At 31.9% G+C, this 25870-nt stretch overlaps 1 protein-coding gene across 3 annotated transcripts in view; it reads right to left on the reverse strand.

Annotated features, from left to right (window-relative positions):
* Positions 1–25616, reverse strand: part of LOC145242401 (uncharacterized) — a 513435-nt gene extending 487819 nt beyond the window's left edge. Inside the window, exon 1 of one of the 3 annotated variants that reach the window (XM_080105428.1) lies at positions 25270–25616. The gene's annotated coding sequence lies outside the window, so the exon portion shown is untranslated. The remainder of the gene's footprint in view (positions 1–25269) is intronic. The other 2 variants (XM_080105429.1, XM_080105430.1) reach the window with 2 other exon arrangements.
* Positions 25617–25870: the final 254 nt, after the last annotated feature.

Below are 25870 nucleotides of genomic sequence, written 5' to 3' on the forward strand. Positions count from 1 at the left end.
TTCGAAGTAATTGATGGACAAAATACCTTGTGCATCCCAAAATATGGGAGGTCAAACCCTTGCCTGCTGATGTTTGAATCTTTGGTTGCTTCAAACAGCTTTCACTTGCTTATGTCTGCTCAACTGACTGCGGATTTGAATTTATGTCATTCATCATCACACATTGATGCAAGTGTTGCATACACTTTGGCAAAAAGGTTAATACATACTGTTTTCTGGTATCTTCAACTCTCCTGCTATCTCATGCAACTTCAAGTAACAATCGGCAAAAAATAAGTTTGTGGACTTATTTATGTTTGCTGAAACAACTGTTAAATATTTGCAACCTGCCCATTCAGTGTGATTAATGTTTATACAATCACATTTGAGGTCAGCATAGCATCTCTTGACTATCGTTTCTGATGAGTAAACTTGGAATAACACTTATCAATAACACTTGCTTTGCCCCCCCCCATCAGAAAGCAATGCTTTATGAACACACAAAGTTCAGATTTTGTCCATTATTTTTAGGATTTACAACAGTAGTTTCACTTAAATAACTTATTTGTAAACTAAGAATCTGATAAGGTTCAAATTTGGACACAAGTGTTATTACTTTATATGATTTTGATTTCTTTATTAATGGTGCCATCTATACATCAAACTCAGGATTTATTGAGTAATATGTTAATATAGAGATTTAAGTTGTCTTTCACACAAAGAAAATCCAAATTTTAATGAATGAAATAAAAAATTTACACATATATTACTAATGGAGATTTGGTATCTACCCATCTGAAGCTGAAAATATAATATTATTGCAATTAAATTGTATTATATTACCATCTTTTAATACTCAATTCAAGAGGATAGAGAGGTAGTGCAGTATCTGATCTGTAGTGATGAGACATTACATTCTCCTTGGATAAAGGGTTGCATATTAATAGTATATGTTCGGTTTTCATGATACCATCCTCTTAGACATTAGTTCTTCCTTCTCATGGGAGGAGAGGAGTAGTGATTCATGAGAAAAAACAAGAGACTGCTGGTCATATGCTTTCAGTAGTGCATATATATATATATATATATATATATATATATATATATATATATATATATATATATATATATATACACACAATTCAAAATTCATCCCCATCTTGCTCCCGTCTCTTTTTTAGATTTTATCATTAAGGAAAACAAATTACTAAAAAATAAATCCCTCAATTCCAATTTTGATGAGTGAGGGTGAAACATGTCAATTGACTTGTTTTGATTTTTTTTTTTCCTCTATTTCCCTACTTTTATTTTTTAGTTGCTATCCATTTTCCTTTTCTCCTTGGTATTTTTTTTTTTATATAAAATGAATTCCAAAGGAATACGTCTTCCCTTCATGATTGCCTTAATAAAGTTTTGTACCCCCAAGAAAATCATGAAATGTGTGTGTGTATATATATATATATATATATATATATATATATATATATATTATTGAAAAATTTAACAGTTTTTGTTCCATGATTTTCAACGGCTAAATAAATTCTTAAAATTTTGTTGTAAATTTCTGAAAATCAAATGCTTCGATTAAATAATTAGCATGTTTGCATCCTTTGATAAATGTTACCCTAAAAAATAATTAGCATGTTTGCATCCTTTGATAAATGTTACCCTAAAAAATAATTAGCATGTTTGCATCCTTTGATAAATGTTACCCTAAAAAACAATTAGCATGTTTGCATCCTTTGATAAATGTTACCCTAAAAAATAATTAACATGTTTGCATCCTTTGATAAATGTTACCCTAAAAAATAATTAACATGTTTGCATCCTTTATAATGAGTACAAATAATTTTAATTTTACTTTAGTTTACGGGTAAAAAAAAAATGAAAATCCTTCATGAAACAATACTTCAGATTTTTGTGAAATTTAACAATAGGTCTGAGACATCAATACAAATGCTTAAATTTCAGAGAACATAATATGGGCACAACCTCAGATTTGAAAATTCAGATATTTCAGATTTGCATTGAATTTCATACATCGTCATTTGGCACCAATTAAGCAAGATTCCCTGAATTCTAATTCCTTCTTCAGATCCCTTAAGTCTTAAATTTTTGACATTTTCATTCAAGGGATTTTGATCAAAATGATCAAAATTCTAGAGGTAAGGTTTAGTATTATTATCAGGTTCACAAAGTTCTTGCAGAATTTTTAATTTGGATTTCAAACAAGTTTTTGTTATAATGCCTTTACTTTATATATCATTTTAAAGAGGATTTTTCTCTATCGAATCGTTTGAATTAAAATCGTTTTATAACAATTATCTTCTTTTAAGAATGTTGCATACAAGATGAAAAAAAGCAAATTCACACAATTTTCTTATTTTGATTCAAGCTAGACGAAGAAGCTGCTGAAACAGGTCACAATACCAACGAAGCGTTTGGCCCAGAAACCACTACTGAATGCACAGCACAATGGTGGTTTAAGAAATTTTGTGGCGGCGACAAGAGTTTTGAAGATGACGAGTGTAATGGTCAGCCATCGGATGTTGATAATGATCAATTAAGGACCTTAGCTGATGCCAATTCATGCACAACTGTTTGAGAACTTGCTTCTAAATTAGATGTAATGTATACGATGATTTCTAACAATTTGAGAGATTGGAAAGACAAAATACTTGGTAAATGGGTACCTCATGCGATCAGTCTCATCCATTAGTTTTTTGAATGCAGGCAAAACCATTATGGTGGAAAGTACTACAAACAAATGGATGAAATGCATCAGAAACTTTAACAACACCCAGCATTAGTCAACAGAAAAGGCCAAATTCTCCTTCACGACAATGGCCAACCACACATTGCTAAACCAACCCTGCAGAAGTTGAACAAATTGGGCTACAAAACTACCTTCCAGGCCTGTCAACTACCGACTACCACTTTTTCAAGCATTTCAACAACTTCATGAGAAAATGCTTCAAAAACCTAAGCGATATTAAAACGCCTTTTTTTTATTAGTAAATGTATAAAAAAAAAAAAAAAATAGAAAACTGAAATTAGGTCAAACAGTCAACAATTAATGACTATCCTTTTCTTTCTTGCTTTCTATTATATTGAATCAATTGCCAAAGTTAGTAACAGAAAGAGAGCATGAACAGTTTTTAACTCTTTGATTTTGTTAAATATGCCTCCTGGGCAATGCCGTGCAGCTCTCTTTACTGCAGTCAATAACAATATCATTTTTTATATAATGTTGGCCATATTTATTTCATAGTTTAGTCTATGAAAATACAACATTTACACAAACCGTATGGAGTTCAAGCTGTTACCATTTATGGGAGATACAAGAAAACAAATACTACTCTTGTCCTAAATAATAACTAATATAGGAAAAGTTTGGGTTCTTTTAGAACTAATGAAATGCTGAAAGTTGATAAAAAATTTTTTGTTTTTAAAACAGCAATTTTTCTGCATGAGATTGGGTTGAAACTTACCTTTCTTCCAATGAGAGAAAAGTATAACAAAAAATAGTTTGTGAGGGAAATAAACTAATTCTTCTAGGCAGGTTAGAAAAGAAAAGAAAAAACTCATTCTTCCTCAGCATTTTCTCTGCTAATGAACCTACTTTTCTTTCCTTTTTATGTAATATATTACCAAGTACTACGAGGGTAAACAGGTGTGTAACATGTCATATGTGGTTAGGCTAATTAGAATACAAGACTACACTACCTCAAGTTAATCTTTAAACGACATACTTAAATTGTTATAGTTTCAATAAAATTACTGTATATTAATTTATCAAAAGGGAACGAATGTATGAGAGAAAGAGTGTGAGTGTTACAAGGAGAGACAGAAATAAGGAATGAGACAGAGAGAGAGATAACAGAGAGACAGACAGGGTGTATGAGTATGCGTTTGCCAGAATTCTGACAAAGTCTTAAATGGTGGTAAATAACATTGGCTGGGATGCTGGTGTTAGTGATGAAATAATTAGGGAGGGTCAGATTTAGAAATAATTTGGGAGTCTGTAAAAACAAACTATCCAAAACAATTGACAAATTTTGCTAGCCAAGATACCAATCTAAATAACACTGCTTTTATAAAATAACATTCTAAATATTGTTCCTATTTACAATGTCTCCCCACGGGACAGAGTTAGACACCAGGGTCGTTTTTTAATGTGGAGAAAAGGAACAAAAATAAAAATTGTCTCAGTCGTGAAGGATTCCTCCTCCACTGACAGAACAAGAAATTGAAGTGCAGCATCTGAAGAACAGATACTACACTTTGATCTTGACCCAAATGGTATTAAGAATTCTAAATAGAGTTATTTGCTGGAACTAAGAATAAAAAATAAAACAAGCACAAAAAAATATATTCAAAATGTCTACTGCAAAAAGTTCACAATATAAAGTTTATACTTACAAACACAAATATTTTTTGAGAAGTACAAACAAAAAATGCAGGTCAGATTTGTTATAAAGCAATTCCTAAAAAAAAAGCATGTGGCCTATACTAAGGGTCCAAGAAAGAAAAAAAAAGTGCAAGGAAAAAAAATCTATAGTCCAATAAAAAATATTCTAAAATAAAAATGAGATTCTACTTTTTAAGTCATTGTAACAGTCTAACAAAGTAAATGTTAAAAAAAAAAGAAAAGAAAATAGAATTTTGAGGGGGTATTATTTTTGCATATAAATATAAAATAACCCACTTCCAGGTGACCAAGTAGTAATCATCAACCACTTCCACATCAGACGTATGTATTTATGCTGTATTTATTAAAATTATATTAATTTACGTTTTAAACAGTTATAGCAAGTTTAATCAGCTACATAAAACACTAACAAAGACATATGACCGATAAATAAATGAATAAGAAATAAGGGAGATAACTCCACTTATTTTCTTAAAGTGTAATGGCCTGGGTTGCAATATGTTACAATAACTTGTAAGTAATCAAAATGAACAACAAAGTAACAAGTTCTTTTTCTCACGAATAAATAGATAAAAATAGATTCTTATTAAATACAAAAACATCTTTGATTTATGTACCCTGTCAAAGAACAAAGATATATTCCAAAAATTATATAAATTGATCAAATAGTTTTATTTTTAACTTGGAAAATTACATTTTTCTGAGTAAGCAAAAAGGGGTTGGGAAAAAAAAGGGGGCAGATAAGTCCACAACAATTTAAACTAATGAGATCTGTCTTATAGTGCTATCTATTTCACATTAATCTAGGTGTGTGCAAAATGGATGATCAATCCACAAAATGTATAAACGTTTTGACTCCTCCCTTCACTTAAAAATTCACCAAGATTCAGGAAATCAACCAATTTTAATGTAATTTTTAATTAACAATCACAGAATATAATGAACCCATTATTCCTTATAATCTTAATGAAAATGTGTGTTTGTATGCATAAAAATATGTATTTTGCATAAACAAAAAACACCTTTACTAAGTTAAAGTTTTAAATACTAAAAAAAAAATAAAGCAGGAAAAAAACTTTATTTTTGATTTTTTATGAAAAATAAAAAAGCATTGTAGAGGTTAATTTAAATCTTTTTTTTTTTTTTAATATTTCAGGAACATTATGAAAAGAGCCCATAAAGTTTGTAAATGAAGTCAATATAACTTGAAAAAAAAAAATTCTCGAGCTAATGATATTATCATTGAATTAAGTATTGTTTATTCAATATTCTCACCAAAAAAATAATATAACTGCAAAAACATTTCAAGTGATTTTAAATAAGTTTTGCAATCTTGAAAATAAAAATGAGAAAATTGAATTCCAGAATCATCAAGAAAAATAAAATTTAAATGGTATTTTTAATTAATTTAGACAAATACCTATGGCCAAGATTGTAAAAAAAAAAATTAAACCAGACAGGATTTGCATCCTACTTGTCATATTCTACTTAATTATTAATAAATAATTGAACTTATTTTTTAAATGAATAAATTTAAAGTGTAATCAGTGATTTTAATAGACTTTTTTCACACTTAAAATGCACTTTTACTTAAACAGGATTAATTTATTGTTACAACACGTTTAAGAATAGAGTCATCATATAAAAAAGTAAATAATCTAATTTAAAAAAGCACTTTCTTTTTATTACAACAAAATAGGATTACATAAATTAATATTTTGGCAGACCTGAACGAGAATCACTCCCCCCTATAATTTTAACCGGCATTCTGCAGTTGATATTTTTTTAAAAACCTAACCCAGTGTAGTATAAACACCTCCAATCTATCCACGTTAAGAATGACTTTCAGAATAAACACCCCCAACCTCAAAAACTATACAACATACTAAAACATACTATAAAAATTATAGGGGAGGGGTATTCTCATTCAGGTCCGCCAGTATTTTTTATAATTTGCAAAAATACAAAAATTAAAGTATGTTTCAGTTCATAAATTTTAAAATGAAATTGTACTTTTTGAAATTTTGAGCTATGTGGCGATGCTTTGTTGCTGATTGCTGAATCTGTTAGGTTTATATCATTTTTAGGGGCTAATTAAGCAATTATTTTTTTTGAAAAACCAAGTGCTTTTTTTTTTTTTTAGTTCAGTATCTTAAAACTTTATTTTCTTTGAAATAGTTCCAGAAAACTAATATTTATCTTTTGAGGGACTTTTACAATGAATTTATTTAACTTTCAAATTTAATTGGATTGTCGAGTTTTCGAAGTCGCTGTGAAAACATTTTTCATAATAATATTTGCTGATTAATAATGGCAGAAGTTCTCTGTACTAACTGAACTCATGAACTAAAGAGAAAATTTATCCACAAAAGAAAGGCTGAATGAAGAATATGTGGAACATGTTTAGAGACAAAGTGACAGAGCATTGAGCTACCAGGAGGAAAAACAAAAATATAGTATGCACTAAGATACAATTTTTTAAAATACTAGCAGTTCAGTCCAACTTTGCTCGAGCCATATGTACTGTTCATAACTTTATGTGCATATGTGTATATATATATATATATATATATATATATATATATATATTTATTTAAAAGTTTAACTCATGTCCAGGTAACCTACTTCTAAATTTCAAGTGTTTAGACCCAAAATTGGCGGACGAATTTAGTAGAGTCTGCAAACCTCTACTAACTTTGACCTCTTGGCAGCCAAATTTTCGCCAAAAAACTGCATTAAAAAGCTTGCTGCATGTCTGAATACCCTTTATGTAAAATTTCAAATGTTTAGGCACAAACTTGGCTAAATAGTTTGCTAGAGACTGCAAAGGTTAAATTTTTTTAACTTTGCCACCTTGGCAGCCAAATTTTCGGCCAAAAACTGATTAAAAAGCTTGCCCTATGTTTGAATATACTTTATGTAAAATTTCAAATGTTTAAACCAAAAATTGGCCGAGTAATTTCGTAGAGACTGCAGAGGTCAAATTTTTTAAAACTTTGATCCTTTAACATTTGTTTTGGGCTCAAATCAAATTAAAATATTCGATATCCAAGTAACCTACATCTAAAATTTCAAGTGTTTAGACCCAAAATTGGTGGAGGAGTTTGGTAGGTCAAATCATTGAATTTTCACTCCTTGACAGCCAAATTCCTGACCGAAAACTGATTAAAAAGATTTTCCCAAAACTCAATAGCCTTTATGTTAAATCTCGAGTCTGTAGACTGAAAATTGACAGTAGTTTTGTAGGGAAATATACACACAGACAATTTCACTTTTATAGATATATAGATGATACATTATATTATTTATGCTCTAAGGTACAATTTTTATGAGATACAATTTCCAAAATTGTGCAATGCCAAAAAATTTAAAAAATACAAAAGGCAAAGCAAGAAAAAAAGTGTGTTTGTGTGCATGTTTATCATAGGCTAGGCTATGCTGTATCAGCCCTTTCTCTCTGCCTTCGAGCTCACCTTCATTAGCAGCTCATCCTCATTTCCATGGTAAGTTGGTACAATTTTATCCCTTTTTTTTTTATTCATCCTTTCTGTTACATTAAGACTTAAATATTAGACATTTAGTAAGTTAATTCAACATTTTTAATTATGTATGATCTTGCCTCTTTTTAGTTACCATATCGTGTGTGTGAGCCTTGTTTCTAACCCTCCTTCCATGCATCCTGTACATTAGCACTTGCCTAGGCAGCGAGTACAACTATTTTTTTTATTAACATTTATTAATATATATTAATTTCTGTGTATTTATCTTTAGTGATTGTTGAGTGTAATTTGAGCTTATTTGGGATAAATTTCTTATCTTTGGAACGAATCGCTTGTTTTAATTCAAATGAGAATAGTTATTTTAAGATACAATTCTTTCAACTCATGAAATGAAGTAATGGTGTTACTGTAAATTGTTAAAATGAATGTATACGTACATTCATGTGTAAGAGATGGTTTACTGCTACAAGGAATATAGTGGCAGCAGATGCATGCTGAATTGTTCTTGTTACCGCATTTATGCAAGAATCAACATTCACCCTGGGTGCGTTGAACAAGCTCCCTTTAAAAGAGGAAGTTTCTAGGGAATATCAAATTCAGAAGCAGTCCCCAATCGCATCTATGTTTCAATCAAAGGGTATAACTATGTTAGGTTTTTATAGTTCTTGCAGAGAGGTGTCAACATCCTCCTACATGCAGCACCTGATATTCCCAAACGATACTGCCCATGCTCAACATTGCTTAACTTCAGTGATCTAATGAGAACCAGTGTGTCAACATATATATATTTGTTAGTTTCAAAAATAAATCCAAAATCTCCACATATTTCATATTTTTCAACTGATTTTAAGCTTCCATTTAATTCCACATCATTCTAGAAAGTTATTCATACAAACCTAGAAACTTAATAGGTTATGAGCTCAGTTGAAGTCAACTTTATTTCAGTGAAGACAAAACTGATTTTCAATTGTGCGTAATAAAATTTATATCTCCAACTATAAAAATTGTTTCACATTAATAAGCGATAAACATGGCTGTCAATTAAGGTACCTGGTACTAAAAAAGCACAGAATTATTTAGTGCAATTTTTAATAACAAAAATCTCATTTCATTACTAATAAGTGATGTGAAAAATGAATAGCAATGGAAATATTAATAAACCATTATATCGAAAATAACAAGTCCAGAATCATAACATTCTACATAAAACTTACTTTTAATATACACTAAACACATAAGTTTAATATTAATTACAGATCCATCAACAATGTTAGAAAAACAAAAACCAAAAAGAATAATGCTTCTTGGCTAAATCCTTGACCATTAGGTTAGTAGCAAAATGTAGTATCTGAAAAGGTTGGGAAAGTCTTACTAGCCTGTTTTTGATTCACTCCTCATCCAATGAATTTGTACAGATATATTTATGAATAAAATTTAAATCTTCAAACACTTCAGAGATGTTTTAAATAGGAAAACCCCTAGAATAAATATGATATTGTGATAACAGCAATGATTCTAGCTAAGATAGACAAATATATTATAATAGACAAAGGATGATCAACAACCTCCTATTTTCCTCACACTTTTGATGGCCTTGTGCTTGATTTATTACTAAATGAAACCTACATTTTTTTTTTTTTTTGCAAATAATGCTAGTGTTGTATCTTTTCTTCGCTCTGTCAGTGAAGCAATTTTTTTATATTTTTGTTCTCAATTCAGAGTGCCCTTTTGGGAAGGTTTTTTTTTTTTTCTTTACATGGGGGTCACCACTTATCAAGGCCCGGAAGCCACTCGGGGATAAGGGTTATTGCATGTACAGTAATCAATGGGATAGTATCGTAGTAATCGTTAGTATTGGAGATTTGATAAAGTGTCTCACTTAAGGGGGCAATTCATCAGGAATTTGTTTATGTTGGACTTGAAGACATCCAAGTTATAGTCAATTGAGAAACAGGCAAATGGAAGAGAATTCCACAGGCATACACTTCTAAGAAAGAAGCTTTGTCCTTTAATTATGAACTCATCTAGGGAAGTGGTTGGCCCTATGCCAGTTTCGCTTAGAAAGAATATGTCCAGTTTCGTCTGCTGTAATTGGGTTTCAACCTCTGGAAGGTTGGAACGTAGACCTCTGATGTTGGAGAAGGAGACATGGCAGTATGGGGTCTACGTTGGAGGACAGGGTTCTAGGTTTATTTGTGTTTTTTTTTGGGGGGGGAGATATTTCATGTTGAGGTTTTGGGATTTGTGGAACAGGTCAACAGACTTGGTTAGAGCAGGACAGAGCGGGGAAAGTAAGAAAGAAAAAGACAGGAAATTTTTTTTTTTTTTTTTGTAGCACATAAGGTAAAGCCATAACAATTACCCACTAGTATGGCATAGAGAGGCCCCACCAGAAACTACTGCATGGTCCAGAATCCATTCTCCAAATGGCAATACAGCAGCACCAGTACTTTGCACCTGCTGATAGGATAACCTCCTTAGAGGTTAATCCAAGGTTCGGGTCCCTGACTATCAGGTGGATAACGTCAGCCCAGATGAAACGTTTACCTCCAGCACCCTTATTAGTGACATGGCCACAAGAATAGACATAGAAACAGAAAATTTCTGACATCTCAGGCTACTGTTTACGAAGTACTACCGACCTGGAAAGCAGCTTTTTCTTCACCCTTTGTCAGAAAAATCACTAATTGGAAATGAGGTCTGAGGTACAAAAAAGGAGAAGCGAGAGTTACTGGAGCTGCCGATAACACATCCACAGTGCATCATCTTGAATTTTACCCACTTTAAAAACTTTTCCATTGTGGAAAGACACTCAATATAAAACTGATTAAAAATAAAGCCCGATGACACTATTATGAGGGGCGTGCAATAAGTAATGCCCCTGACCTATTTCCAGTTGTCTGATCTAACTGAAATTTTCCATATGCAATGATTTATATCTCTACGGACTATGTGGCAAATTACAGCTCTGAACTAATTGTGGTTTCTGTTTTACAGGTGTTTGAACTGAGTCAGGTGTGAAATGGAGCCTGTTGAATGTCGAGCAGTGATCCGGTTTTTGTATTTGAAAGGACGCACACCACAGGAGACTTTTGATGAAATGAAAGAAACTTATGGTGATAATACCCCATCATGTGACCTTGTAAAACGCTGGCATCGTGAATTCAAACATGGCCGGAAGTCTGTGGAAACAGCTCCCTGACCTGGTCGCCCCCCCCCCCTTCAGCCATTTATGAGGCATCTGTCCGTCAAGTTGATGCTGCCATTTTGGAAGATCGGCGCATTACTATTCGCCAAATAGCCCAAGATGTCAAGATTAGTACAGGGTCTGTGGAAACTATCATTCATGACCATTTGCATATGCATAAGGTGTCTTCCAGATGGATTCCCAAGTTGCTCACACCATTCCAGAAGCGAGAACGCGTCGAGTGCTCAAGGATGAATTTGGAGATGTGCCAAGAAGAGGAGTCAAAGTTTTTCAAAAGACTGATTGCACAGGATGAAACCTGAGTCCATCACTATGATCCAGAGACCAAAGCCCAGTCAATGCAGTGGAAGCACTTGGACTCCCCACCTCAAAAGAAAGCAAGGATGCAGCCCTCCACTGGCAAGGTCATGCTCACAGTCTTCTGGGACAAGGACCAGTAGTGAGGACAAATTTTCTGGCAAAGGGTACCACAATTACAGGAGCCTATTATGCTTAACTTTTAAGGAAATTAAGGTAAGCTATCAAAATCAAGAGGCGGGGCAAGATTAGCAAAGGTACCCTCCTCCTGCAGGACAACACTCCGGTCCACAACTCACATGTCGCCAGATCAGAAGCACGGGCATGTGGTTATGAAATCCTTCCCCATTCTCCCTACTCTCCTGACCTTGTACCCTCTGACTTTCACCTCTTCCCAGTCATGAAGTTGTTTTTGAAAGGAAACTATTTCCCAAATGATGCAGCCTTGATTTCTGAAGTCACGTTGTGGTTGGAGGACCAACCTGGGGTGTTCTACAAAAACAGTCTCCAGAGCTGCATCAAACGATGGGAGAAATGCATGACTCTGGGTGGTTCATATGTAGAGAAAGACTAATAACTGTGCCAAGTTTTGTTGCTCTACTGCTATGGGAAGGGAGTCAGGGGCATTACTTATTGCACACCCCTCGTACAAATTATAGGAACTGAAAATGCTGTAGCATCACTTAAACCAGGTATTGAGAATATAACGGGTTATTAATTGCAATGCTTTAAACCAAAAAGATTTTAAAACCTTTTTATGATAATAATTCAATGAAGAGAAATAAAATTTATCGATTTTAAGTCTATTCTCGAGAGCTACAAGAGACGGAAAAATATCCGAAGACTGATAGTGACAACTCAATAAAAACATTGATGCAATCTAAAAGCAAAAAGGATGTACAAGGCTATGACTGAAAAAAACTGACAAAGCTTTTGAACGTCAAAATTAACATATCTAAATGTAAAAGATAATGGTGTAAACATTATGAGAACTCGAGATATAGAATATTGTTGAGATGTGAATGGCCACTGGCAAAAATGCTTGAAATTGAGATTAATTCCTTAGCCTGGATGTTGAAGGTGCAAGCTCATTCCAGTTCAAACATGATTGTTAGCAAGAGAAAGACAAAGTGCATGAAGATGGAGGAAATCATTCTTTAAATAAGACTTCTTCCAAATGGTGGGTTGTTTGAAGTTAAACAATGCAAAGAAAAAAAAAAAAAAAAAAAAAAAATGGCATGTTATTCCGAATTTGTGGTCATATCGCCATTAGTAGATGGTTTCTCTTGTACCAAAGTTATATACAATATTTTAACTTTGTTTAATTTAGATGGACGGCTCCAAATAATTGCACACTAAAAATAATTTAAAAAAAAAAAATAAAAAATAAAATTATTTTCATTCAAATTATTTTCAGTAATCAAGTAAAGATTCCATAATTTAATTCTCATTAAAATAATTACTCAAGCTAATTTTAATAAAAATTTTCCCTGAAAAAGATTTTATGTAACTTTTCTTGTTTTAATTTGTTTGGTGCAAGAGAAACAAGTTATTGATGGCAGCCTACATCTACAAATTCAGAATAGCAGGGTCTAAGTAAGTTAATTCAATATTGCCACTAAAAGAAAAAAAAAAGTCTTTGAATTCCATTTTCTGATTTACAAAAAAGCGGAATTCAACTAAAATGCAGATCTCATCCCTATGCAGAGGAAAAAACTTGAAGATACAGATGAGAAACTCATTTTTATTCACAGTATGCACATTTGAAAACTGTACTGAAATGAACTTTCCCCAACATGTTTGTAGACTGGAGCTACTGCGCACATAATTACAGATAAATCCAAGCTTGGATTATTCAAACTAGTGTTCTCATCTTAGATGTTATTTTCACAATGTGTTGGCCAATGTAACCTTCAACCTTCTTCAGGTGCATCTTGTTGAACTCAATAATCTTTACAGAATTTTGAGCAGAACCCGTTATTTAATCTACGAAGGTAACTTGCTCTCATTCTGTCAACCATGACCATGTAGAAGTCCCATGTCATAATTAATTCGATATAAGAGCTAAGCCATAATCAATCCGAAGTGATAGTCTTATGGGTGTTACTAAGAATACAATTATGAATTGATACTTCTACTTGGTCATGGATGGCAGAACAAGTGCAAGCTACTTCCATGGATTAAATAAAGGGTTCAACTCCAAATTTCATTATATATATTCCCAAGTTCAAAAAGATGGATCTGAAAAAGGTCAGGTTACATCAGAGATTGGATGACCGGATAGAAATCTTAAGTAATTTGTAACTGTAATCTTAATATCACTGTGGTTAATGGACAAGAATAAGCTACTCCTGTTGAATAAATAAAAGGTTCCATTCAAAATTCCATACAGATTGCCAAGTTCAATAAGACACACTTGAAGATAAGAACAGTAGTTCAAGTAATCTGAATAATACAATGTATCAATCAAAAAATTCAAACCAAATCCAAATTTATTTGAATTGATACAAATTTTGGTAAATCAAAGCAATTCATTAATTACCGGTATAGTACATGCTTAAGTTGGCAATTCATTAAATAAGTACATGCTTAAGTTGGCACTGAAATTTATTTTGGAGATTTATTTTTTTACTAAAAGGTCAAAACCTAAAGGCTACTCGAGGATAAAGGTCAATGAGTTGGTCATGTGAACAATGAGAAATCACCTAGGGGATTGGAGAGGATGCTGGAAACTAGGCAGAATTTAATTAAGAGGATGGCCCAAAAGAGCTTGTTAACATTAGACTTTAAAACGACTATGCTGTAGTCAGCTGAGAAACAGCTCCATGGTATTATGCCCCATCAGACAGGTAGTCTTGAGAAAGAAACTTTGCTTATGAAAGTTTGTTTAGTTTTACGTACACAAAGGAAGAGGGGGAAATGCTTTACAGTAGCTGTAGCTAGACAAGTTTTTGAATAGATTGGAGCTTAACCAAGTAATTACTATGAAATGATAAAAACGTAAAATAATTTTGAAAATGCATTTTTCCTTCATAGAATATATTTTCAATATTATTAGCAACTGAAAATAGCACCTCAATGTATTTTGCAGATTTTTTTAATTAGAAAAACAATGCCCAATTCAAGACCCTAGAACGAAGCACATGTACTAAGTACTAAAAAAACTTTCAATTTCTTAAAGCTGTCCAAGGGAAATCATTTTCTTCATGGTATTAAAATCAACAAATGATTCTCTGAAGAACTGTATGAGAGTTTAAGACATTTTAAAATTAGAACAAGTTGTTAAACGCATGAAAATAATATCTCTACAAAGCCATCATTCCCTTCCATGCATGGAATATTGTTGCTGCATGTGGGTTGATACAAAATAACCCGACTAGTCTCTCTCTCGAACAAGATGTATAAAATAAATTTTTTGTTATTAAGTTCCACATCATTTACCAAACTCCAGCTGCTGTCTTATCACAATGTTGCATTAGTTTGTTTTACAAGCACTTCTAGAAAACATGTTCTGACAAACTTACCGCAGTTGTACCTACCTTAATGTTAATAGCCCTAACCAACCTAACCAATAGCAAAATCCCACCTTTTCATTATAAAGCTACCCAGATTCCTGAAGATTTTTTTATTCAAATAGTTTTTTGCCTTGGACAACTTGCCTTTGAATTTCCCTCTGACAGTATCAACATGCAGAAATGTAAATGCAATACAAACAACATTTTGCAGCAAAATACCTCATTTAAATTTGGTCCCTAATCATAATAGCCCCTTATATCTCAAATGTCAGTATGCCTTGTTTCAGCTAAATAAAAGGCAAAAATTTTATGGAATTTTTTTTTGCATGAAATTTGTGGCAAATGCAAAATATGTCAACACACAAAATGAAAACTTGATTTTATCCGATGCAGCAAATCCAATAAAACCAAATTTGATAAATCAAAATCTACACTAACTATTGTTGACTCAGGACTTATTACAGCTGATTTTCTTAAAAATAAATCTCAAGCAACAGATGGTGCAACAAAACTTTTAGCATCCTATGTTCAAACTACTTTTATTCTTGGGTATTATTCTCAATGTTTCGGCTGCTGAAACCCCCCTAACTTTCTTCAGGGGCATCTTGTCAAACTAAGGAATCTTTTTTTATGTCAAACTTAAAAATTTGTATGGAATTTCAAACAGAAGCCTTTATTTAATCCATGGACATAGCTTGTTCTCATTTCGTCAGCTATGACTGGGTAGAAGTCTTAAGTAATTTATAATTGTATTCTTAGTATCACTCGCATTGAGGATTGAATAATCGATTTACAGAAGACTGGAACTTAGAACTGATTATTACTTAGCAATTACATCATTTACACGATGGACCTTTGCAGACAATTCTAATATGAATTTGAGGAGCCTTGAACCTAATCTTGTTTGAAATATACAGTCTATTTATTTACTACTACTTATCAGTATAACTAACAATATATATTTTTTTTTTATTTGTCATGGCAATCTAATCTATTATTTATAATTAACTAGCAGGGGTGGCCCGGCATTGTCCGGGTGTTTGTAGGAATGTGAAAAAAAAAAAAAAAAAAAAAAATGTTAGTAGGCAGGCTCGAACCCATGACGCAAAGGCAGAAAAGAAAGTGAAGGAAAACCTGACATCTTACCGCTACGCTATGACGTGACAGGATGTGAAAAGTGTTAAAATGTAGTGATGTCAAACGTAACGCCATAGTGGATAAGAATCACGCAATTAACTCTGGAAAGTAAAACCCTATTATTTGAATGCTTATAATTTTTTGTTGAAATAAAATTCTTAATAGAAATACATATAAGAAATTGTATAGAATGATGTTTTATTTAGAATACAATATGAATGCCAGCATTCGACATCAGCTTTTCAAACCGCCTAGGAACCGTGTCAATTGATTTCACAAGTAATTTTTTTCTTTTCTTTTTTTTTTTTATTAATGAGTCAACGCTAATCAATACTAAAAAAAAAAACATTTGAAGATAGAACGAGATGGATGTAAAGACGCATGAATGGTGATAAATACTATGAGGAGATTTAAAATCTCCATTTATCACCAACATAAAACAATATAACCTAGAAAACAGCATTTTTTTCTATCGTCAAAAATATCGCTCATGGAATGTGAGGACTAGTTAAGCTTTCAGCTTTCTGTTTCCCCACGATGTTAATCATGCAGTTAACTCTGGCTGCAAGCCAGTTGACATTTGTTTCCCCATGATGTTGGAGAAAACCAGCTCCCCCAAAAAAGGGGGGGAATTCTGGCAGTGTCCAAATGAATAGCAATTGTCTGATATGACGGGTTTCCTCACATTGATCAAAGCTGATTGCCTTTCTGGACGTCCCGGCTAGGTAGGCCAGGCAATCGACTTTGCTTCAATTAGTTTCGCTTTATATGAAAAAGACAAACATGCGAAAGGATGAGATGGCGGCAATTTTTTTAAAAGTCGATCAAAATAAAGATAGAAACAATGTCCATTCATAAATTGGAGATATTACAATCTAGGGAGTATAAGTTCTCCAAAATAGTAACGTTGTCGAGAAGCCCCGCAAAAACAACCTTTCTTAGACATATGAAAACATGCGCACCCATTTTGCCTTTTATATAATAGATGGTTTCCATATTGTATTAATTCTATACTTGGGTGTGAGTATAAAATCCAAAATGAGAACAGAATTTTTAATATCTTATTTACCACATAAAAAACGGTTCAATAAAAAATTCATTTAGAGCCTTTTCCTGAATAGCAGGATGTTTGGTAATTCCAAATAGAATTATGAAATTAAAGTTTTGGATGTCAATTTCTAAAAGCCATCCAATACATGCCAGCGTTTAACTGAATGATGATGATTATGTAACGCCAGTGTTAAAGCAGGTTTAGTTCTGATGATCTTGAAGAAAAATTAAATCTGATTTGTGTAGAAGAAAAGACTTTGATGATGTATGGCCACGTTGAAAGAATGGATGAGAGTTGGGGGGGGGCCTGTAGATGTAGAATAGTTGAAACAGTTACATATGAAAAATAATTTTTACCAAATGTGATCAAATTTTCAACCAACCTGTATAGTTTTAAAGTTCTGAAAGTGTTTTTTTTTATTTAAAAATTTATCATTTTTATTTAGCTTATAGTACCACTGACTAAAACAATGGTTGTTGCCAGTTGGATGGCAATCAATTTTGTTTGGAAATGTTAACTAATTACAGGCTAAATAGTTAAAAAGAAAAAAAGCTTATATAAGCTTTTTTGTTCTTTTTAACTATCTTTTAAGTCTGTAATTAGTGAACATTTCCAAACAAAATCAATCCCCATTTTTTATTTACTTGCATTTGGCTAAGTGAAAGTAACAATAACAAATTTATAAAAAATAAATCTTACAATCAGTTGTTTTGACACTTTAAAATGTTGGTAAAAAATTAAATTCCTTTGAGTTTACCAAGTTATTTATTATATACCTTTACCTTCCCCCATGCTGATTTCTTGATTTTGAATTATTTTTGTCTAAACCTGCAATATGTCTCCGCCCGGACAATACCCTGCAGGTACAGCTAGTTTACGATAAAGTGGTAACCAGTAATTAAACAGAGTCACATGAGTAATACTAGTAAGCGAATGACACCACCACCACCCATGAAGGTTAGCAAGCTGATTATACAAGTGTAGTAATTGATTGAAATACAGATGTAAAACAAATCGATATACAAGATAACATGAAAAGGTTTAAAAAGTTAAAAACAAAAGTTAAGATTTTTTTAGGTGATGCTATATATAGTTATGTTACAGACACACCACCCCTTAAAGAAAGAAACAAAAAAAGAGAGAATATTAAAATTTAACAGAAAATGACACCACTTATATTAATGGTGTAAAATTAAAAAAATAATGTTACACCATTAACCGAAAATGTTTCCTGTTAAATTTTAACCTACTTTTTATTGTGTAGAAGAGGGCGCCTTGCAAGTTAGTTATTATATAATCATCAATAATTTGCTTTCAAAATCTCAAAAATATGCATTTTTAAAGCATGGATTGCAACAGGTTAAATTTTTGGCAAGTGTGTTTGAATTTCTAACAGGGGTTGAAAAAAGTCAAACAACTTCTACCAAAGTCAAGCAAAGTTACATTTCTACTTGCTTGCATAATTTTTTCATGTTTTAAATCACTTTTATTTACATATTTTATTGATGACTTCAGAGCCTTGTAAATCCGATTATTCAAGATAGCATCAGATTTTACTCAATGTGAAACCTTGATGCCAGAACGACTCAAAAATCGAAAATTCAATAATAAAATATAGCTAATAACCATCAACAGTGGAAAATTTCATTTTCAACCGATCCACATATTTTTATTGTATTTTTGTTTAACTTTTTCAGTTGTTCTACGACATTGAGGTTTCACATGAGTAAAATATGGTGTAATTTTGCATACAACTCAAAAGTCATCGATAAAATATGTAAAGAAAGGCATATCAAAATAGTTTAAGCACACAAAAAAATAGGCAGGTAAGTAGAAAAGAAATTTTTATTGCCTTTGGTAACAGTTATTGTTGACTTTTTTTTATCTCCTTTTTCTGCTGGAAATTATACACAATCATTAACTTTTAAACTGTCGAGAGCCTTTTTTTTAAGCATCGGTTAAAGCATTTCCTATTATTTTCTTTAGCTACTATTATTATTACACACCTATCATTAACCTATGCGGTTTCCAGTTGCTAGACTTTTGACTAGAAGATACTAGTCAAAGAAAATTCATGACAGAAACTGGGCTATTTTGGTGGCCTTTTATTTGTCCGGCTGAGGCATCAGTCCTGGGTAGTTCTAGGAGGTCCACCCTCCCAAGCCTTGCCTCTTCTTTTTTAACTACCTTCTGACATTGTGTCACATCCTTCTGTGGTGGGATGGAAGTATATATCACAACCTTCTTTTGTTAAAAGCAAAATTCTAATGCTGCACTTTCATCTTTCCTGCTCTCAATCAGTGAAGGACTTTCTTCTAAACAAAAATGTTACAATATTGTTACAACAGTGTCTTCTTTTAAGGATTGCGATTTACCACATTAAAAACCGACCTTGTGTCTAGCTGTCCTCATGAGGAAGAATGTAAATAAGAAGGACCGAAGTGTATAGTATCTATCTTGCACTTGGTCAGAAGAGAAGAAATCTTTCTAGACAGAGATTTTTAATTTTTGTCTCAACTCAAAGTGCGCAGTTTTGGGGAGCAGACTTCGCCGCATTAAAACCTGACCGGACGTTTAACTTTATCTTTCGGGGAAAGATGGGAGGCTTTTACAGAGGCGAACTGCCCCCTCCCCACACACTCTCTAAGAAAAAAATTATTTTATGAGAAATATTTTTATAGTCTTATAATTTAGTGCTTAAGCTATTAGTAACCAAACTATAAAAAAAATCTTAAAAATACAGATTTTAAAACAAAAAGGCACAATATTTTTTCTAAAATATACTCTTATCTATTGAACCATGACTTTTGTCTTGAAACTAATTGAAGCCAGAAATTACATACGCCAGTTTAAATATTTCAAAATCATTTTAGAGTTGTTACTGATGGGGGGGGGGAGAGACAACTTAATCCAGAATTTACTCCGTGACCATCTGAAATTCAAAAGTTCCTATTTACCTGGCTCCCTACAAGAGCAAAGTTAAACACAAGATCAGTATTTTATGTAGGGATATCCAGCTCCCCAAAAGGGGCAGTCCGAATCAGACAAAAAAGTGCACTGACGATGAATGTTCATTTAAGATTATGACATGCTGAACGTATATTAGATTTAAAATCAATAGCATATCGCATATTAATAGAGAGAGAAAACAGTCGGTCGGTATGATCGATAAAAAAAAGTAGAACGGAAACGAGGTATATGATAGAAAGAAATCATTTAACGAGTTATAAAAATAATATATTAAAAAAAAAACATGCGGAATACAGACCGTCTTATTTTTAGATAGTTTTCTAGGTAAATTTAATTTGTACAGTATCTTGTTGGTTGTCAGGTGAAAGTACAGAATAGTTACAAAAGGGTCTCCCCCCCCCCCATGTAAAGAATAGGTTCCTAAATAATAACGTTATGATTTCAGCACGGTCAGTATTCTATTCTGCATAAGTACGAAAAATTAAAGCATTTATAAAAATGTTTCACAACATATTTTAAGTTTTATATCATCATCATCTCCTATGAATCCGAATATTCTATAGTTAGCATTGTTTTTTTCTAGTCAGGATTCTTTCCAGAAAGAAATTAGATACTTATAGGAGAGACTAGATGAAGGTTGCCAACATCCTAAGTGAAAGTAGTATCTGTGGAACGAAGTGGATTCGAACTAGGGACAGTCAAGTTCAAGTTGTCAGTCCATGTCGTTAACCACTAGACAACAGTCACAACACAATTTTTATATAAAGTTTTGTTTGTTTGTTTAATTTTAGCGAATAAACTTGATCTAATCGAAACATGTCATCTAGGAAATAAGCCGATAATACTAGTATATTTACGCATTTAAAGTGTTTTTCTTTAGATTTTATACATATTACTAAGTTGATTCGGTGCTTATGCACTTATTGTACGGCGTTATTTTTTTTTAAGTAGTATTTTCAAGTTAAAATTAAAGTTTTATATCTTTTTCTTAAATCGTTAGGTGAAAGTACAAAATAGTTACAAAATAATCCCATAAGAATGACTTTCTAAATAACCCCAATACGTTCGTTGTTCTGCATGTCATTTATATACACACAGAATTTTATATTGTTTTTTTTATTTATTTTTTTTTTTAATGTTAACCAGAGTCACGTTTACGACAAAACTAATATTTAGAAAATCAAGAAATAAACACGTCACAGCGTACCTGAACAATTGTTTTTACTACACAGTTGTGAAACCTTGGCTTGGGGGTTAGAGGACACGGAGGATATATATATATATATATATATATATATATATATATATATATATATATATATATATATATATATATATATATATATAAGAACACGCTCTAAAACAACTTTTCACTAACACACGTTTTACAATGGAAAATTATCTCCCAGTCTTAAAGTTTTTAGTTCAATTGAGAGGGGAGGGGGAGAAAATAAATTAAATTAATATAGGTTAGTTTTTTTTATTTTTTTCAGATGACATTCTCGTCCCTCTCACTAAAACATACCAAAAAGGAAAGGTGTACTAGAAAGTAAGAAGTATAAGTTGAAAAAATTAGAAAAAAAGAAACGAAACAAATATTTACAACCATACAGGATGAATATTAAACTTGGAAGGCTTTTACACAATACGAACCAAATTTTTTTTTTTTTTTTAATCATAAACTAACTCTAACCAAAGTTTTAAGTTTGGTTCGTTAAAAATCGATTCAGTTTAATTCGAATTCTGTAAAAGCACAAAATGAGAATTTCGTTGCAATTCGTGTTCTGTAGAAATGCCTTAACTTGTAAAAGCCAATTTACTTGTATAAGGACTTCTTTTAGTAGATCTATTTAGTTGGCCGGTATAAAGGCCATCAAAATCCACAATCATCGATTACTCGAGCATGGACAGTTGCTTTAATTTTTCCCCGGAAGACTGGCGTCCGCATTAAAGTGGAGATTGAAAAAAAAAAACAAAAAAAACAAACAATCTAGAAATAATAGAGTAAAAGAAGAGCATAAAAAATGATGCCCTTCCCCTTCAACCTCAAACTCTAAGTCAGGGTTGACAATACGACATATGCTGTGTCTGTGTACTGTGATAATATATCTTTATTGTCTACAACTTTAAAATCTTAGTCTAAATTCGAGACAAATAACGAAATGCCTAATTAACGTCATGCTTAATTTATTATTAAGAGAAATGAGTGTAGACTGTAGAGGGCTAGCTCTGTCCTCTAAAAATGTCAATCTCTTTATATACACACACTATATATATATATATCATTTCACTCAGGAACCGCCCCCTCTCCAATTAAACACAATCTACTTAATCTTTTTCTTTAAATTAATTAGTGAATTTTTGTAAAAATCACTTCGAAGGTAAGGTGTACAGCTGGCAAAAAATAAAAATAAAATAAGGAGGGGGGGATAAAATTTAATGGAGACATTTTCTGTTTGACACCGGTTGATGTCATTGACGGAGAAAAATGAAAATGTTAAACAGATTTTTTTTATTATTGTTTTTCTTTTTTTAGTTTTATAAATAAAAAATATTTTCATAAATTTCTTGAAAAGTTTACAGCAAAATTAAGATATTGGGTTTGTTTTACTGTACACAGATTCGAAAAGGTTGTCACAAAACAAATATAGAACAAATAAATGTTATCAAAGGCAAGATAAGTTACTTTTCTACCCAACTGGATGTTTTTAGTGTTTATATTTAATGTAACATGTTTATTCAGATCGAAAAACATACAGTGTTTACCGATGTATTGGAAAATTTAAAATGGCAGCCGAGCCGACTCTCTCTCTCTCTTTGAGGCGGTAAGATTGGAAAAATGAGTTATAAATAAAAAAAAAAAAAACAGACAAAATACTGTTAGAAACTCGCTCAACATATGTTACCGTGACATAGGGGGTTTTTAACAGTATTTTGTCTGGTTTTTTATTTACAACTCATTTTCCCAAACTTACCGCCTCAAAGAGAGAGTCGCCGACTCTCAGAGTCGGCTGCCATTTTAAATTTTACATCGGTAAACACTATGTTTTTCGAGCTGAATAAACATGTTACATTAAATATAAACACTAAAAACATATCCAGCTGGGTAGAAAAGTAACTTATCTTGCCTTTGATAACATTTATTTGTTCTATATTTGTTTTGTGACAACTTTTTCGAATTTATGTGTAAAGTAAAACAAACCCAAGATATTTTTGGAGCACCAAAAAACATAACCGCCCCCCCCCCTCTACATTCAAATAAATAAATAAAATGATTTAATTTTTTTCTGATTTAATCTACAATGATCAAATCATTTTTAGAGATTTTATAAACATGCGGACTCTTTAAACAATATCAATAACAGTATCCGGTGTGTCCATGTTTTTAACTGATAAATATTGACGAACATTTATTGAAATTAAAAAAGAAAACTAAAGTTATTTTTTAACATCCCATATACGCACACTTCAGACTTGTAAAACAGGAGTATACTTTGAATTATTTTTTCGAAGCCACAACCTAACCTGCCCAGCATTCAGCAATATGTCTTCACCTGGGCAACATTGGGTAAATAGTTTGTCGATTTACCAATCAAGGTTAGACTTAGTTTTTTAGTTTTCTATTTATAGAACTACATATTGTGTTCTCAACGTAAGACCTTAAGATCAAACTTTAATTTAAAATAACTATTTATTCCAGTCTTCTGAATATATATTTCTTTTTTACAAAATTATATATAACGGTATTTATGCAGTTTAGGACCGTATAATAACGTTAGTATTTAGAAAGTTATTCTTAATATGAGGAGGGGGGCTTTGATTTTCATATAACAATTACGTGATGGTGCACTTACTGATCCGCGCTATTTTTTTTTAAATCGTATTTCCAAGTTTAATTAAAGTTTTACATGTTTTTGTTTTTTTTATTGAATTGTAAGGTTAAAGTACAGAATAGGTACAAAACACTCTCGCCTCCCAATGTTAAGAATGGCTTTTTAAATAATAACGTTATTATTTCAGCACGGATCAATAAGTGCACTGCACTAGTGCACTACTGCAGTAATACCGTAAAAATTGAAGTTAACTTAAAACTCTAAAAAAATAGCACGGTCTGTAAACTACACGAGTATCAAATAACTTCAAATAAAACTTATTTTAATTTTACAGTTTGGTCGGTGACCCTTAGTACCAATACCGACATTAAGTCAAAGTTCAAACCATGAAATTCAATATTCATTCTACTATCCATTCTTTAAAAAACATTTTTCTCTAAGGTAATAATAAAAATTTGAAATTAATATTACTCCATGTAAAATTGTCCTTGCTTTGCTACGAATAAAGTTTTTATCACGAACACAACCCCAAGACCGATTGTGTTATCTTTAAGAGTTAGATATTAAATGAATAATGTATAAAATCGAAAATGCAATAATGTAAAAAACAAAGAAAAATAAAGTGTACTTCTATAGAATTTGACCCGAACTAGTTTAACTAACTCTAACCCTAACCTTAGTTTTAGATTTAGTTGAGCAGAAGTCGGTTTGGTTCGGTTTAAATACTATATAAGTTTAAAAAAAAAAGGGGGGGTATGCAGAATACAGAGAGTGTTAAAATAACGTTATTTAGAAACCGATTCTTAACATGAGGAGAGGGCGTTTTAACAATTTAATAAACAAAACGTACCGTAAAAGTTTAATTTAATTTGAAAATCTTATCTTTAAAAATAGCATGGATTTCATTACTGAATTAAATCCACCGGAATGCATTTCTTTGAATATGATAACAAAGTTCAGAAATTGCAGCATTGCATATTTTGAAAGAGGATGTGATTTAATATATTTTTTACTATTCTTTTCTCAGCCTTCCATCCGAGTAACGCCGGGTAAACAGACTTTTACAAAGGCTCCCAGAAAACTTTTTGTAGGTGACCCTAAAATGAAGACCTTTAAAAAGATAAAGTTCGATCTACAGCAAACAACATGGTTAATTTACTATTAAATATCACTTAAAAATCATTACAGTTGTGATTGCCTTAATTTCTGAGAAATCTATTTTTTTAATAAATGTACACAACAACCGATTTCGTGTACATTTTGCCCTTATATATATATATATATATTTTTTTTTTTGAGCCCTCAACACCTTCTCTTGGTAAAACACACGCATTAAAATGTTATTACCTGTTCGTTTCAAATAATATACAGTTGCTTTAGCAGTAGAGAATGGAGCCAACGGCTTAAACCACATGTCGACAATTTTGGTACGAAAAAAATTGAAATACACGAGTTTGTTCTTTTGTTTTTTTTTTGTTTTTTTTTACCTTGTAGGACGGCCACTGTTGTTTTTAGGTACACGTCACAAAAACACTGGTGCAAATAAAAAAAAAAAAAACAAACAAAAAAAAAAACAGCCAAGTGAGTAAGCTGGAGCGGCGAAGGTCACGGCCTTGTTTAATCATATGCAAATTCCAAGGGGCAACACACCGTGTGACGCTCTTCCACTCACACACTGGACCAAGGGAGGCTACTCCTACAACACTACGTAGAGATCACTTATCTAGCAATCGATATTTCACAGAAGCAATACAGCATTTAGTGTCATATATATATATATCGGTATCTAAACTCATTGTTTTAAGGGAAGTAATTCTATTTTACTAGAAAAGTTGAAAATATTTTTTTTCTTACAATTACTCAAATGTTTTAAGAAAAATTACAATATCGTCATATTTTACATTTTTTGTTATTAATATTATAAAACTTCGTTACATTACAAAAATAA

Source organism: Euprymna scolopes, chromosome 21, assembly GCF_053919585.1.
Source record: "Euprymna scolopes isolate OS-2025 chromosome 21, ASM5391958v1, whole genome shotgun sequence".
In the NCBI taxonomy this organism is placed as follows: Eukaryota; Metazoa; Mollusca; class Cephalopoda; order Sepiida; family Sepiolidae; genus Euprymna; species Euprymna scolopes.